Genomic DNA, 14,204 nt, shown 5'->3' with positions numbered 1-14,204 from the left:
CGCTGTGCGACTGCCCTTGCTATAGGGCTGAAGGACTAGTAATGGTGGTGGTGCTTAAGAGGTGCATAAGAGAGAGACACAGGAAAAATCTGCACTTTGTTTCAATCAGCACATCAAAAATTTCATACAGGTCAGCAAGGATTACCAAAGATCATCATAAGGTGAGGAGCACTATGTAAGGTGTCCACAAGGAGCTGAAAGGGGGGCCTGGTAAAAAACAGTTTATTGCCACTGAGACAGACACCAGTAATCAGTAGCCAGAAGGAGGCCAGAAGTGGGCCAATGAGCTGGGGACTAGCAGAACTGTATCTAACGAAAGTGAGGGATGGTTGGTGGCAAGAAACACTAATTTGCAAGAGCTGTGTGGGGCACGGAAGTGGTCGGCATTAGATTGGTGCATCTTGTGCACACACTAGTCCTTGCCTCCACCTTTAGCCCTGATACCAAGTGGAATCCATCTAAACCTTCTGAGATGCCTGTTATAATCACTATACATTGAGCCCCAGTTGAATATAAATAACTTTTGGACCCAATGATTGGGCTATACTGGATTGTCGTTTCTACATCAAAAGTTAAATCAATGAAATTGGAAATTAAAGGTGGTAAGTGGGATAAGTATAAAATACCACCACTCAGTGAGACTAAGGTGGCCCATAGGATCAGCATTAAAGCTAAAGTGACTTCATGAGAGTAAAACGCACAGACACCAGAGTATACCTGACAAGAGCTAAGGGTAGGATGAACATACAATCAGTTCATGAAAGGGTTCCCATTCCCCCTATAAGGAGAACTTCAAACACTGCAGGCAGTAAAATGCTCCAAAGTTTAATCTGGCGGAGAAACTCAGTGATTAATGTCTCCAGTATTTTGAATGTTTGAAAAGTCAACAAAAATTTAGCACAAATTTGACTTTTTAAAAGACACAGTTTGGGCTATGCTTGCATGTTCCCTTCTAAAACCAATTTTGTCACCAACAAATAAAGCCAAAGTGTAATTAGGGGGCCAGGTAAGGAGACAGAGGATTCAGGAGTTCTAGTAAAAACCCCGTAAGTGCTAGGGAACTGAAAACTGATTTGGAACTACTCACAGTGAGATCTTGGGCTCCAAAAACTCCCTCCAGTTCTCCTCCACTACTAAACTCATCAAGGTCATTACCGAAGACTGTTGTGCCAGTGCCAATCGAGGCTAATGTAAAAATTATTAAAAAGAAAGACACCCTCGAAGGGCTACCAATGCAAGTTCCTCAAAAATAATTACATTATACTGCCAATGGGCAATTGGAACAGCAGCAGCTCAATGTCAGTTACACTGTGACACACCAATTTCCATCTGAAAGCCAAGTTAATACTACAACCAGAACACCATGAGGTAAAAGCCCAAGTCCGTCAAGGTCAGCTCAGGGTCAAATAATGCATTTTGTCCTGAAAAAAGTGATCTCCACTCTAGGGGCAGCATGTGCCCATCTACCAATCATATCAATTTCATAAACAGTAATCAAATTCTACAATCTAAAATAGACATCGAGGAGCAAGTAGGATTGGATCCAGAATGCAATTATTTTAGGAAACAGATACCTGATTCCCCTCATAGTTAAGCGTCACCAAAAGCCCCATCAACAGGATAGCAGCTACGTGGAAAAAAAATTCAGAACATCACAACTGGCACTAGAGGCTCTATCCTATCAATCAAAAAATATAGATGTCCAAGTGGTCCTACTTAATGTAATGGCAAAATCTGTGTAAGGGATCGATCAGACGTTTGGTGATCTAAATAATCTAATAACAAGAGTGCAAAATTATTCAGCAGTATCTCACATCGACTGCACGTGTGCACCACTGATTAATAAACTTCCAACAATCCTTGATGCGCTGACCACCTTAATAGATGATCTAAAACCAAATTTGGAAAGCCAGGACCATATAAGGGAAATGCATTTATCAACACAAGCAGACCAGGAGTCTGGTGAAATTGGAAATACTACGGTCATAGAAACCTTAGCAGTAGGGGCGGACAGTCATTCAACAGAGTCCAATGCCAAGGAGAGCGAGCTTGACAACGAGAGGACAAGCCTGCCGGAGATGGTACCCCACAAGATACAGTTATCCATTACACAATCCTTTGTAAAATCAATGATGAAAAAGCTGAAGGAAAAACAAAGTAAGGCTAGAAATAAATTGAAAAATAACGTAGTAACCTCTCCTTGTATAAGCACTGACAAATTAGCCGATATTATAATGGAGACTAATGAAGATGTCAGGCAGGGTCGTAATCAGGTTGATAAGAAACCCAAAAAGGGCAAAAAATGTATCCACTGTTCAACAATAAATCAAAGAGAAAGCAGAGAGATAGCGCCTCCCAGGTAAATGAGGAGAATCTAATGACAAAAAGATTTGCAGCATCTACCGTCATGAGCTTCACTGGGGAAAAAACAATTACAACTGAGCGCCAAAGGGAGGAAATGGGGATGCGTCAAGAACTTACGGCAAACAGGATGGAGTGCCAAGAAGCCTTCTTACCTGTAGCAGCCACTATGCATTCCATTCCCCTACAAGGAAAGTTGAAATGAAAAACTCATGAGATATTCCAGGACGAAGCAAACCTTCTTAATGAACCTGATTGTTTGACAAATTCATCCATCAAACAATCAATACTGCTACTAGGCAAGAGGCAGTCAAATGGTTTTCACCCCAGAATACCAGTCTATAGGGAGGCATGATATCCTTAATCATGGCAACATCTGAAGGCTTCTTCAAGCTATTCCATCTCTTCACTACAGGTAGTATTGAATCTATCAATTTTATGTTGCAACTGGATGACAATGCACAAGAGTCTAGTTTGGTGACCTGGGCCTTTGACCATTTAGCAAAGAAAGTCCTTCAGGAAACAATGCCCTTTCTCAATTGGGGAATAAAAATCTGCATGATCCATCCAGCATCTTATCCAGTCCCATATATGCCTCAAAAAGACTCTTCCCCAACACAAAACTCACAGGATGAAAAGCAAGTATTTTTTAAATCCTTAAAAACCTAGGGGTAAATCAGGACCACTATCGCCTGGTGCACTTTCTCAGTCAAGAAAACAAATCACTAACCAACTCAACTTAGGGTGGTTAATGGCGGCTTTACACTGCGGCCGGTGAGCCTGACCAATAAATCTGCAGCCTTCACAGCCACCATCCTCAACCCACTTGAAGGAGATTCTGAAACTATGTTCATTGAATATAAACAGTGTGAACATCAAAATATGTGACAACTATTGGAAAACTTTAATTAGGGACTTTACTTTACTCTCCTACAGGAAACCTGAGCAAAACAGCCATTTGTATTGGAGGGATTTGTTGGCTATTTCAGTCCAGCTGAGAAAATATGAAACTATGGGTGTCCTTGGGGGGGCTTAGCAACTTTTGTAGCAATAGGTCTGAAGATAGAAAGTGAGCAGGTGGCCACTAAAGATAAGAACTTCCTGATGGTAAATCTAAGATGTTTGCATAAATAAGCCAGGAGCACTCTCTTATTAATTAATTAATTAAACATCTACATTCATCCTGACACAAGCGCTAGGAAATCAATGTTTGTCAAACTAGTGATTCTGCTGTTGGAGATATCACAATGCTCAATATCCTATGAAATCATATTATCTGAGGACTTCAGTATGAATTTACTTTGGCCATTTTTGCAAGATGAAAAGCTGTTACAACAAGATTCACTTTGGGCCATTCCTAATCAGCCTTTCGGCCTGGATGATAAGGGTCCAAAAGACGTAAAGGCAGTTGAGCTAGTAAAAGATCTAGAAGCCCTGGGCTAACGAGTTGTGAATGATAGGATGAAACAAGACTCTCCTCCTGCATAGACATATCAAGCAGCTGGTTCACATTCAAGAGTCAACTTTACTGAAGTAACTTCAAGTTCATTTCAATTAATTTCATCCTTTTGCATTAAAAAAAAACTATCTCCTCCAATGCAGTTGTTTAAAAAAGCTATTAACGGTCTGCTGAAAAAAAGTAATTGCTAAAAGACTGTGAGGCTCTTTCTCGCAGATTACACACCTGGATGATAACGCATGAATATAAGATTCTCAAACCATTGTCCTAGCTGGAGACAGGTTGGTCCAAGCATTTACAAATAGACTTAATCATGCTCTGGTTTGGCCTTCTTCCTGGGTTTGTTCATGTGGTATCTTGGGTCCAGGACACAAACAAGACTTACTGTAGACTGTGGAAAATGGGGGAGGAAAACATCGTTCTCTTGACCTGTCTTTGTCTGGCTCTATTAAAAAATTGGAAGGAGCTGCTAAAAATGTATTTTAATCAGCAGGGAATTCAGTCATGCCAGCAAGCTGTGATTGCATGTTTTGCATCATCAGACACATCTCTGAATTGTTACTTTATAAAGTTTTTAATTAAAATGAGCACTTTATAGAAAATTAGGAATAAATCCTTAACCGCTTCAGTGCACACACTACCTCCCTGTTGCGGGTCACGACCAGTGGCCGACACCAGAGAGGGGGTTAAAAAATACCCCGGGAGACACAGAAGATCCTCCGTGTCCCCCCGCACCTCACCCGCCACTTTGTGACATCAGCGCGCCGTGAGGCATGCTGACATCACTGTTTGCTTTCTCCTCCGTGTCGGAAAACAGCCCCAAACAGCCTTTTCAACATTCGGGAAGGCCTCGTTTGAAAGGGGAGACTTTCCTCTTTCAAACAAGGCCTTCCTGAACCGGTTTCCTGGCCCTTGATCACAGCGTAGCTGCGATCGAGGGCCAGGAAACCCCATTAGACACCAGGGATTTCACTTGGGGGGGGGGGGTTGGACCCCTCGGAAAACGGGCCGGCACTTTTCATGAGGTTTTTATTCGAGATCTTTTTGAGATTTGGCGCAGGTCCAGGAATAGTGATCATGTATCCAATTTAAATAATTAGTAAGAAGCCACCAGGTAGACCAATTATGTCTGCTAGCAATAGTCTTCTTGAATGTACCTCTATGTATTTGGATTTTTTCCTTGTCCTGTATGTGTTGGCATTACCCTCTTATTGTAGGGACAGTATGGATTTAATTTCCAAGATTGATGAAATTCCCTGGGAACCTCATTTTCTGTTGGTTACCGTAGACGTAGAGTCCCCATATCCTTGTATTGAGCATGGTCTGGGGATACAGGCTTGTAGGTATTTCTTTTGTGACAGACCACTTAGTAAATATGATCATTCCATGATGTTATTGGAAATGTTGGAATTTTGTTTGAGTAACAATTTTTTCATCGTTATTTGGGAGGATAGGACAATAAAAAGACTGGGTGGCTTAGTGAACAGAAAGGTTTCTTCAAATGTGGAAAGTGCAAGGCATGCAAGAATAGCAAAAATGTAAATACATACAGGACGGCCTTGGGGGAGACCAAGGGGATAAATAAATTTATCTCCTGTGGCTTGGATTATTGCATTTATGTTTTAAAATGTCCATATGGATTACAATATGTTGGTAGCACTATTGCCCCTGTGCAGAAGAGAATTTTGGAACATTACAGAGCGATCAAAAATAATGATGTTTCATACCCTGTTGCTAAACATTGGGCCAAGGTACATAATCAGAATGCGGATTCCTTGGCATTCTTTGGGATAGACAGAATTGTACATATTATACGTGACGGAGAAAGGCTTCTGAGAGTGAGGGAGTCAGAATATATTATTTTGCTTGGAAGTAAGTCCCTTGGGGGCCTCAATGATGATGAGGAGCTTTATGCACATGTTGGTCGGATGGGACAGAAGACATGATTGTCTATATATATATTTTTTCCATATATGTATATTTTTTCCACTTTTATTATCAATATAATATTATTTTATTTCCCAGATATATTCAGCATGTGGTCTTTATTTTGAAGATGTTTCTACTTCGAGATTCCTTTAGGTTGTATATTAGTATTGTGAATTGTGTATCTTTCTTATTATGATTTTTATGTGATTTTTTTTTTTCAATTGGGCAGGACATTTAGGAATGGCCACTTGGCCAAGATTGGGAATTTCCATACCTTTGATAAAAATTGGGTTGGTGGTTTTGACATTAATAATTGGGGAGAGTGCCTAAGAATGTGTTCTCTCTCTTTTTTCTTTTTCTTTTTCCTTTTCGAGAGTATTTCTTTATTGTCTATGAATTGGGAGTATTTATTTTGATGGGGGATTGCGCACAGTTTTTCAATTGGGCCATGATGAAGACACTTTGGTGTTGAAACACGTAGCCGACAATAAAGATTGGATTTTTAAGAAGCAGACACGTTTAGTGCGACTTCATTTTTGCAGTCTGACAGACTGTAGGTCTTTAATTATTTCAGAAATGGGGGCCACAACTGTTTGGTCTGCACCAGCCTCGTTGGTGGATGTAGCCGGTTTCAATGTGGAAACTATATATATATATATATATATATATATATATAGATATAGATATAGATATAGAGATAGATATCAATCACATTTGTCAATGTGTGTGGTTTCCCTGGGGACTGCGACCGCCCCCCAGGAAAACCACGCCCAAATATAAAAGTGATCTCTTTACATATATTTATATATATATATATATATATATATATATATATATATATATATATATATATATATATATATATACATATATATATGTATATATATATATGTATATATATATATATATATATATGTATATATATATTTATATATTCACCACCAGTTCTTTTGCAGTTGCAGCATGCGTCTTCAAAGCAATGCACTTCAACTGACGTGTTTCAACTGTAGCTTTTAGGCAGCAATAAAAAAAGTCAAGTCATTTTTGTGATTATGTTTATGCTAGAAAAGATCTGACTTTTGTCTAGTGGCAGTTTTGATGCCATAACGTAGTGCAGAAGGTTTATATGCCTACTGAAAGGATCAAAACTGTATTATATGTGAATAGCTGAGTGGATTAGTAAAGGCCAGCCATTACCTGAGCAATAATACAAATTAAATGTATGTGCCAGGGGGGCTATGGAGAGATGAAATGCACTTTTGCTGGGTGGTAGTGAGGGAATTGGAGGAGGAGGTAATGGGAGTGGGAGAACCAATAATGATTGTTGGACTGGGCGCTAGAGACGCTAAAGACTGTGACGATTGGTATGTGACAAGGTGATGTAATAGTGTGTCTTTTTTTATTTTTTGAGTGTCTTGAGAGAACATGCTGATTGAGGGAAGAAGTGAAGGTAAGGTGACCTATACTGTTGCAGGTATCACACACACAACCACCAGCAATTTTGTGACTGTCTACATAGGCTAGTGTTTTAGAGCAACAGTTTAGCCAGTAGCAGATATGGCATCTCGTTGGATGACTACTCGGGTTATAGAGGACAGCTCTTACATAGGATCAGAGACTGAGACAGCAGATATTGAGACAGCATCTGAAGGATATGGCAATGGTGCAGACTATGGGAGGATTTTTCAGTCGGAGGAATCCCATTGAATAACTCCTCTTCCAGTGATTATGAGGGAGGGGATGAGGACAGTCCTGCTGTCCCTTCGCAAGCACAGTCTGTGCAGCGGGACAATAGCGGGTTAGCCCAACCCAGAGAGCAGGTGCATGCGGCGGCAAGCACAGAGAGAGTGCTCTCTTGGGAGCTCCCCAATTTAGTTCAGCCCCAAATTTCACTGCCCAAATTGTATTGTGGAGACATCAAAATTAACTATCACAAAACAAACTGGTTTTGTAAGGCAGACACCTGAGTTTTTGGTCCTGGGCTCGGTGCCATATAGGAAAACCTACCAAACTCAGATATTTCTGGAAACTAGACATCTGGGGGAGCCCACAGAGGTGTGACTTGTGTGGATTCCCCAAAGTTGTCTTACCCAGAATACCCTGCAAAGCTGAAATGTTGAATAAAAACTTTTTTGTTGCATTTCCGTCACACAAACTACAGGAATATGCTGGGATCCACAAAATTCCTACCATCCAGTGTTACCCCACCTGTCCTGATAAAAACGCTACCCCATTTGAGTGCCTGTGCCTAGTGTCTGTGTCAGGAATGGATCAACAGCTGCACTCATGTAAGGACCAACATTGACCGTTGTGTGATCTATTCCTAACACGGGCACTAGGCTTACCCACACAAGTGAGGTACCATTTCTATCAGGAGACTTGGGAGAATGCTGGGTGGAAGGACGTTTGTGGCTCCTGTCAGATTGCAGAACTTTCTATCACCGAAATGTGAGGAAAAAGTGTTTTTTTGCCAATTATTGAAGTTTGCAAAGGATTCTGGGTAACAGAACCTGGTGAGAGTGCCAAAAGCTACCCTATCCTGGATTCCCCTAGGTGTATAGTTTAAAAAAATGCATAGGTTTGATAGGTTTCCTTAGGTGCCGGCTGAACTAGAGACCAAAAACCACAGCTAGGCACTTTGCAAAAAATAGCACTGTTTTCTTTGGGAAATGTCATTTGTCCATGTTGGGTTTTGGGCATTTCCTGTCGCGGGCATTAGGCCTACCCACACAAGTGAGGTACCATTTTTAACGGGTGACTTGAAGGAACGCTGGGTGGAAGGAAATTTGTGGCTCCTCTCAGATTCCAGAACTTTCTGTCAACGAAATGTGAGGAAAAAGTGTTTTTTTAACCAAATTTTGAGGTTTGCAAAGGATTCTGGGTAAGAGCCCCACAAGTCACCCCATCGTGGATTCTCTAGGTGTCTAGTTTAAAAAAATGCACAGGTTTGATAGGTTTTCCTAGGTGTCGGCTGAGCTAGAGATCAAAATCCACAGCTAGGCACTTTACAAAAAAACACGTCAGTTTTCAATGCAAAAATGTGATGTGTCCTTGTTGCGTTTTCTGTCGAGGGCATTAGGCCGCCCCACGCAAGTGAGGTACCATTTTTATCGGGAGACTTGGGGGAGCACAGAATAGCAGAACAAGTGTTATTGCCCCTTGTCTTTCTCTAATTGTTTTTCTTCCAAATGTAAGACAGTGTGTAAAAAAGACGTCCATTTGAGAAATGCCCTGCAATTCAAATGCTAGTGTGGGCACCCCGGAATTCAGAGATGTGCAAATAACCACTGCTTCTCAACACCTTATCTTGTGTCCATTTTGGAAATACAAAGGTTTTCTTGATACCTATTTTGCACTCTTTATATTTCAGCAAATTAATTCCTGTATACCTGGTATAAAATTTATTGGCTCTGGGTACCTAGGGTTCTTGATGAATCTACAAGCCCTATATATCCCCTTACCCAGAAGAGTCCAGCAGACATAACAGTATATTGATTTCAAAAATTCAACATCGCAGAGAAAAGTTACAGAATAAAACACAGAGGAAACTGGCAGTTTTTTCACCTCAATTTCAATATTTGTTTTATTTCAGCTGTTATTTTCTGTAGGAAAACCTTGTATGATCTACATAAATGACCCCTTGCTGAATTTAGAATTAATTTTATCTACTTTTCAGAAAGGTTTAGCTTTCCAGGATCCCTCATTGGTTTCACACCCATTTATGTCACTAACTGGAAGGAGGCTGAAAGCACCAAAAATACTAAAAATGGGGTATGTCCCAGTAAAATGCCAAAATTGTGTTGAAAAATGTGGTTTTCTGATTCAAGTATGCCTGTTCCTGAAAGCTGGGAAGATGGTGATTTTAGCACCACAAATCTTTTGTTGATGGCATTTTCAGGGGAAAAAACACAAGCCTTCTTCTGCAGCCCTTTTTTCCCATTTTAAAAAAGAAAATGAAATGTTGCTGTATTTTGGCTAATTTCTTGGTCTCCTCCAGGGAAACCCACAAACTCTGGGGTCCTTTAGAATCCCTAGGATGTTGGGAAAAAAGGCCACAAATTTATGAAGGCCTAAGTGCGAACTACCCCAAATAGCCAAAAAAGGGTTCAGCACTGGGGGTGGAAGGCCCAGCAGCTAAGTGGTTAAAGGTACTTTTAGGTGTCTATAAATTTGATGCTCAAAACTCTTTTCATGTATGTGTTTTAAATTTTGAAAATATGGCAGCTAGTGTAACTGCGATATTGTAAGATTTTATTTAATCAAACAATAAATGTATTTACTTACTTCCTTACTAACAACTGGTAAAACTCAGAGGATGTAACCTTTTACCAAGACAAGAAAATCATAATCTCCATGTCACTCAGATCTGGGATGAGATTCTAGGGTTCATCCTAACAAAACAAGAGGTGACTATGGATCACCAAACGGTAAATGCAGTGACCGATTATCCCACCACAATGGTGGTTAAAGACCATTCCTCACTTTGCACATTTTTACAAGTGGTCCATTCAGGGTTCCTTGCAGAGAATAATGCTGATCAAGAAACTTTAGAAAAAATAGTAAACTTGTATTGCTCAGAACTGAGTGAGTAGCCTTTCATTGCCTAAAAACTATTTTCAGAACAGCACCATTTCTGGTCCACAATGACTTTAAAGAATCATATTACGTGGAAGTTGATGCCTAAGATCAGGCTTTGTGGTAGGTCCTTTTCTAGAGTCACAGGAATACAGGACAGCTCCATCCTGTAGCCTTTTACTCAAGGAAAGTGACTCCAGCAAAGATGCACTACACCACTGAAGATAAAGAATTGTTAGCAACATTTTAAATGAGAATCACTACTTGTTGGGCGCCTGTCATGTGGTAACGGTTTACACCAATCTCAAGAATTTGCTATTTCTTGAGTCAACTCATTCAGTAACACTTTGCAAACTCAGATGGTTCTTATTCTTTGTGGACTATAATTTTGTCATAACTTTCCATTCATAAAAAATCTTTGGTAAAACTGATACTTCATATAGACTACATATAACTAGCACCGTAGTTCCATCATATCAGAAGATGACATGTACATAGATTTAGAAAAAAATGAAGAAAACTGCTGGTCCAAGACCAGTTACCTGATTGAGTTGTGAACATTCCCACTAAGATCATATTAAAAGGGCTACCTTAACATGAGGGCAAGCTGTACTTGCCAACACCTCAGGTATACAAAGAAGTTAAGACACCAGGACACAATGATGATTTCATTCGCCACCTGGACATCACTAAAAAAGTGAGTTAGTCAGACAAAGCTTTTAGTGGGAAAATCTCTCTATCTGAATCACAGAACAGAGAACTTCACTCCTTATTGATGCAAGTCAAAAGTGTCTTTTTAAACATGCCAGGCTGCACTTTGCTCAGTGAGCATTAGATCACTTGCGCACCCAAAACTGTGGCGCAAATTAGGCCTCATAAGACTGACTATGCTAAAACCGGGCATCCCAGAACCCTACAACAGTGAATGCATTTCTCCAATTGTATCAGATCTATTGACTTTGGCCTATGTGCCCCTAGGGCTGAGTGCCATGTAACTATAAGCATGGACCTTGTAAAAATATTTTGTAAAGCCCTGGTGAGGTAAAACAGCCAAATTTGTTTTCCCCTCATTGTAGTGAATGGCCTCCATAGGCTAGAATGGGGAGACTTTATTTAATTTTAAAAGTCCCCTTAAGTGACAGATACTTCCAGTTGTTGGATTTAATATAACTTGTTCAGGTGAAGAGTTTTAAACTTTTCCTGAAAAGTTGCCAACTTCAGCCCTGCATTGTTTTTGCTGCTGTGCTCTGATTGGCCAGCCTCTGGCAGCCTGGCCAGGTTGCCTTGATGAGGTGTGAAGTGGCCTGGCTTCACACAAAGAGATGTGACTGTGGGAGGGGATCTCCCCTCAGCAGATGGTGAGGCAGGAAGGGGGAGGGCTGCCAAACTGGTCTTCAAAGGCAGAGAAGGACATTTGGAGCAACCCAGCAACACCCGCACATCCTGCAACCCCAGACAACTAGGTGCCCCCTTGATTAGATTAGGAGAGGCAGGAGAGGGGTGTGCTTATGATTTTTAGCCACACCAGTGGGTGGGCTCAGCCAGATGTAACCTCCAAAAATCACTTTCAGCCATGATGGATTTTTGAGGAATGTTGCCTCCTGGGATTGATTTTTGCCACACTTCCCAGGAAGTGGTCATCACAGGGGGGAGGACCCTGCCCCTGATTGGAGAACTAGGACCCCCCCTGTTTTTCACCCAGGAGCAAGGATAAAACTGGCAGACCTGCACCCACACCTCAGGTCCCCATCAGATTCCAACAAGGAAGAGCTACAGGAGAAGAAGGACTGCCCTGCTGGACCCCTGGCCTGCACCTGGACCCTGCACTCTGAAGAACTGCACCAGTTGCACACTTGGGCTTCACCACAAGAACGACTTTGCCTGGCTTCAACTGGTTCAAGGAGGGACTCCCTGTTTGCTACAGGTGAAAAATTGCTAACCAGAGTCCCCTGCACCAACTCCTGAAGAAACCAACCAGCTGACCACTGTCCAGTGGCCAAAAAGGAGTTTGCAGCAGGTGCATTCTGTGAGTTGTAGTCCACACCCCCAAGGATCATCTCAGAGCTTCTGGAACCTTGGGGTGAGCTGTGGACCCCAAAAGAACCTCAAAGGAACATCTGGAAGAAGATCCAGAAGTTTGGAGAAGTTTGGAGAACTTTTGAAAAAAAGCTCCATAGAGGGACCGACCCGCTGCGGCAATTCTAGCTGGCTTGCCTCAACCGTGACCTGGCCTGACTTGCAGATTCATCCCGGTGAAGAAAATCTCCAAAAAAGAGACTAAGGCCCTCATTTCAACTTTGGCCAAGTTGAAACCGCCGGGCGGCCGCCAATGCAGCCGCACTCCCGCGGGGTCTATTTTGAGATCCCCGCTGGGCCGGCGGGCGGAAACCTGGTTTCCGCCCGCCGGCCCAGCAGGGATCTCGGGCGCAACACGGGAGCCGGCTCCAAATGGAGCCGGCGGTGTTGCGGCTGTGCGACGGGTGCAGTTGCACCCGTAGCGCTTTTCACTGTCTGCTGTGCAGACAGTGAAAAGCTCCATGGGGCCCCAAGGGGCCCCACGAATCCTCTTTCCGCCAGCCTTTTCATGGCGGTTCATACTGCCATGAAAAGGCTGGCGGGAGGGGGACTCGTAATCCCCTGGGGGATTACATCTGCTGGACAAAAGTGCGGGAACCGCCGGTCCCGGCGGTGCGACCACAGCGCTTCTCTCGCGGTCGTAATGCCCAAGTTTGTACCGCCAGCCTGTTGGTGGTACAAACTCCAAAACAGCCCCGGCGGTCTTTGACCGCCAGGGTTGTAATGAGGGCCTAAGTCCGAATGTAGGAAGTTGACCAGGAACCTCCAAGCCAGCGTATCAGAGGAGGGCTCCAAGGACGTCAGAGCAAGATCCAGGTTTACCCCGGTCGAAGGATTTTCACCTCGAAAAAACGACCAAGCCCAAAGATAAAAATCTCTACCGAGGGTTCCCGCGATGCGTATCTGAGGAAGAGTTCCAGGAGGTCGATTGGACTGGCAGGTTCGTCCCGCTGAAGAAAATCTTCAAAAAAACGACTAAGTCCTAAGGTAAACTTTTGACCGAGGCCTCCCGTGGCCTGTAGCCGAGCCGGGCTCCATCGCGGTCGGCCTTAAACTTTGACTTTGCCCCGGTCGAGGTACGATCAGATGACCAGATTGGCGCTTTTTGTTCCTAGGCACTAGAAAACAAGAATTCTTTAAAAATTCATATCTCCGGTTCCCCTTATCCGATTGTATTCGTTTTTGTGTCATTTTAAAGATAAAAATATAATCTATTTTTATAAATTGATTTTGGATTTTTTAACTGTTTCCTGTGTTTTATTTAATTACTGTTTTGTGATATTTGAATGCTTTACGCTTTGTCTCCTAAGTTAAGACTTGTCGCTTGTTGCCAAGTTACCAAGGGTTGAGCTAGGTTTAATTTACTGAGACCTAACTGGACCTAAGTGGAGGTTAGTGGCCTTTTGCTAAGTGTAGGTACTTACCTGCCCTTACCTATAATTGATTTTCCAACACCAACTCAATGCCCACAGCTGATCAGCTCATCAAGAGACTCAGATCAGATTTCATACATCAGAACCATTGACTTGAGGAACGAGTAATAACAGCTTCCCTTATTTTGTTCTGATCATTGCTAAACTATTTTCGCCAATGGCCTATTTCTCTTCAAGGGTTTTCCATTTTGGCTGCATAGGGCTCTTGCTATATTTCAATGATTGATTGATTGATTGATTGATCATCTTTTAAGAACGTATGATGCATCAACAACCGCCTACTTTGATGACATTAATATTTACAATGGTGAATATTTGTAAAGAGAGGTAAGGATAACATTACAGTTTAGGGTGGATGGAAGTAAAGGGTA

The sequence above is a fragment of the Pleurodeles waltl genome, chromosome 1_2 (genome assembly GCF_031143425.1).
Source record: "Pleurodeles waltl isolate 20211129_DDA chromosome 1_2, aPleWal1.hap1.20221129, whole genome shotgun sequence".
Taxonomy (NCBI): domain Eukaryota; kingdom Metazoa; phylum Chordata; class Amphibia; order Caudata; family Salamandridae; genus Pleurodeles; species Pleurodeles waltl.
Note: the sequence above shows the minus strand (reverse complement) of the source record.